This window comes from Magnolia sinica, chromosome 2 (assembly GCF_029962835.1).
Source record: "Magnolia sinica isolate HGM2019 chromosome 2, MsV1, whole genome shotgun sequence".
Classification (NCBI taxonomy): domain Eukaryota; kingdom Viridiplantae; phylum Streptophyta; class Magnoliopsida; order Magnoliales; family Magnoliaceae; genus Magnolia; species Magnolia sinica.
Window position 1 is genome coordinate 42,700,972 of NC_080574.1, and position 3,303 is coordinate 42,704,274.

Genomic DNA, 3,303 nt, shown 5'->3' on the forward strand with positions numbered 1-3,303 from the left:
GTTTTCTCTAAAAACATTGTATTGGAATTTTAATTAGCATATTGGTAGGTTATTTATACTATAACTAGCTATTAAAATCAAAGGTTGTAATTGTCAAATCTTAGTAATTATTATCATCATTAGTGTGGCTATAATTATTGCGATTGTTAATTACGGATAACCATTAGTAAGTTAATTCTGCTAGTGTTGGTTATTATGAGCATTAGGTATTAACATTTATCATGTTACACCTATTTTGTCATTGTAGGTTATTAACAATAAGATTAGCATTGATAGCGTTAATAGGCAATTTTTATCTACTTTTACTTCATTCTAAAATTAATGTGAATTAAATGTATGAATTTGATTTGTAAACTCTTAAGCCGAGGTCTAAAGTTAGATTGGTGGATGAAACCTGAGTCTAAGTAACCTATACCATAAGTTATGATCCTAATTATATAAATTTATAAGTTGCTCTCTAAGATATCACTATAGGTTCCTTTTACCGTTGTTATTACTATCATGAGTCACTATTAGTATCCTTATTCGTGTGTTGTTAGATAATTTAATATAATATTAGCCATTGTAATATTTTTAAAATTAATAACTAAATTATTTATGAATTTTACTCATTCATTACTCTCATTAATAATACCAATGATGGCCATACAAAATAGAGTTCAAATTTCATAATCTAAACCTAAAACTAAATCCTAAGATGAAGCCCTAAACTTTAAATTAAAATCCTAAAATCTAAGTATTGGACTAGACTCTAGAATAAAACTCTAATTCCACATTAAAACCCTAAAAGATGACCCTAGGCTATGATCTTCAACCCTAGGTAGTATGTAGAACTTGGATCTAATTGTGCATCCTGATTTATGGTAGGATTTGATTGTAAGGGAACGCGCATTCCTTAGCCATGCTGGTAGGCGATCCAACTATAAGGTGATGATTCTTCCCCTTGAGCTTTCCATCTTCTCATTAGCTTAAGTTATAGTTTTTATTAAAAATTATAATTGATATCTCTCTCTTATAATCACATGTATTAGCTGGTGGAAATTGAATTGCTATATTACCTGCTTAATGTTCATCCTGTATATTTGTTCATGCTGGTGGATTAATTGTGTATTGCTTATGGACTTTAAACTGGTACATTAGTGGGAAACCCTCACCTATAAATGTACACCCATACTTGGGATGTAACCCGACTGGTTGTGATTAAAATGGACCTTCGACTTAGTGGTTATTGAGTAGTGGTCTAAATGGATCATTGATGTGGGCCTACCATCCAGGGTTATTGTGTCCAAATGGTTTTCAAGGATGGTCTTTTATCGCATGGTTTTGACACTCGCCCTATGAGGCCTATCTTGATAATTGCCCTACGTGGCTTGTTTGATATCGCCCTATGTGGCTTTGTTCTGATATTTTTCTATATGGGTTTGATGTTTTATACTGTGTAACCATGCGATGGTAAGCCCCATATACTATAATATGATTGGCCACTAGTCGATGGGTTTCCATTAAACATCCTAAGATGGTAGCCTCATGAGCCGGGGATGGTGGTAATGGGACACTATGCCCGAGCTGTCGGCCTACGCTGGACCATGTGCTCCCCGTAGTGACCTTTGAGCTTATCCAAATTGGCTGGTTGTAAATGGACTAATAATGACTTGGCTAATCATGCATGCATGGCATACTACGACGGCTTGGATCATTATGCCCATGCGATTACGCTGCGAGTTGCGCTAATGACCAGCCGATCGATTTATGATGATGACTTGGATCACTCATGCCCATACGATTACGCTGCGTGTTGCGCTGATGACCACTCACATCTTTGGGTGACGACCCCATTGCCTGTCTGGATGTTTTTCCTGGGGCTCCGACCGTCCGGATGATTTACCCGGGTCGATGATTGCATTCATGCATCCATGCACCTAATAAGATTGCATTTACTCTGTTTTAGTTGTCTGGATGTTTTATACTATTTCTTACCTAATGCGGCGGTGTGTAATCTTGAGGGGAATTCACACTGAGTTGGCCACTCATCCATCAAATATACAACCGTACAGGTAGTACAGGTGGCTTTAGTGATATGTATGTTCAGACTTGATGAGGAGCAGGGTACGATTGCCAGGGATGCATGGCTGTATTTACCTGGAGGAGCTGCGTGATCTTGCGGCTTATATTTATATGCTTTCCACTATTCTTCATGTATTAAATTCTTGTAAATCTTGTACTTGTTAAATTCAGAGACATTGGTTTGTATAAGTCATTATGGGCAGCTTCTTGTAAATTTGAATGATAATGAAATTTTCCTTTATGTCGATTTGTCCACACTACGCTCATTTGCTTACTCTGATGAAGGAAAAAAAATGTACACTCGAATTTGACCATCCTTTAAAGCTAACACTCGGGTTTTTGGGACACGGGTCATATACTCGGGTCCTGAAAACCGGGGCGTTACATCGTGACTCCACAGGCACATCGTGGATGGCTGTATCGGATACCGAAAATACTTGGTTCTAAGACTGTGGGCACTTAGGTTGTCCTTAGATAAAAATTCCAGAACCTTTTTGGTACCAGGAGATGCTCTAACGTCTAAACCGAGTGGATACACGAGCGCCCGAGTGTCGAATATCAGTAGGCCGCGTCTCCCACTGTGTCGTGGTCGGTTGGAAGGGGGTGTGGCCTTATCCGCCAGAGTGAGGGGGCTATAAGCTAGGCTGAGTTTGACCAGCTCGCAAATGAGTCCACTATCAACGAGCCAGGTAGGTATTGGCAGACTACTGGTCAGGTGGATAGTGTGGTCTCTTCCACTTGCTTGACTGTGCAGCTAGGGAGGAGGCAGTCAGTGTGAGGTGTATTAAACCCCAGTGATATCCAAAGAGGAACTGTACTGATATGTGTACTTGATGAGGATTGATATGCTTGTTTTGCATCTCGCATATGACATTTGGCTATATAGGCCTCGCATTGCATGGTCTTAGTATGACCGATAGCATTCATGCCTTGCATCACATAGCTTTAGTACGGCTGGTTGTATTCATGGATTTACCGCATATTTTTGCATTACTCTGATATTGTACACTTAGTGCTTGCCTTACCCACACATTTACACCACCCTCTAAGCTTTTGTAAGCTTATGCACGACCGTTGCGTGCAGGTGGCATTGGATCGCAGAAGTGCACATCAGTTCATTTTGGAGTTTTTGATCACCTTGTATTTCCCTTTTCGCATTTTTACTTAAAGTTTTTGATATAGTGGATATGTGGTGATGTTGTTTTGTGACTTGGTTATGCTTGTGGTTATGCTCCATTA

At 39.1% G+C, this 3,303-nt stretch overlaps 1 long non-coding RNA gene across 1 annotated transcript; it reads left to right on the forward strand.

Moving 5' to 3' along the window:
- Nucleotides 1-829: 829 nt before the first annotated feature.
- LOC131228588 (uncharacterized) lies at nt 830-2,309 on the forward strand. The gene is made up of 2 exons (XR_009163010.1): nt 830-927; nt 2,055-2,309. It is a non-coding gene; the product is annotated as an uncharacterized LOC131228588 (long non-coding RNA).
- Nucleotides 2,310-3,303: the final 994 nt, after the last annotated feature.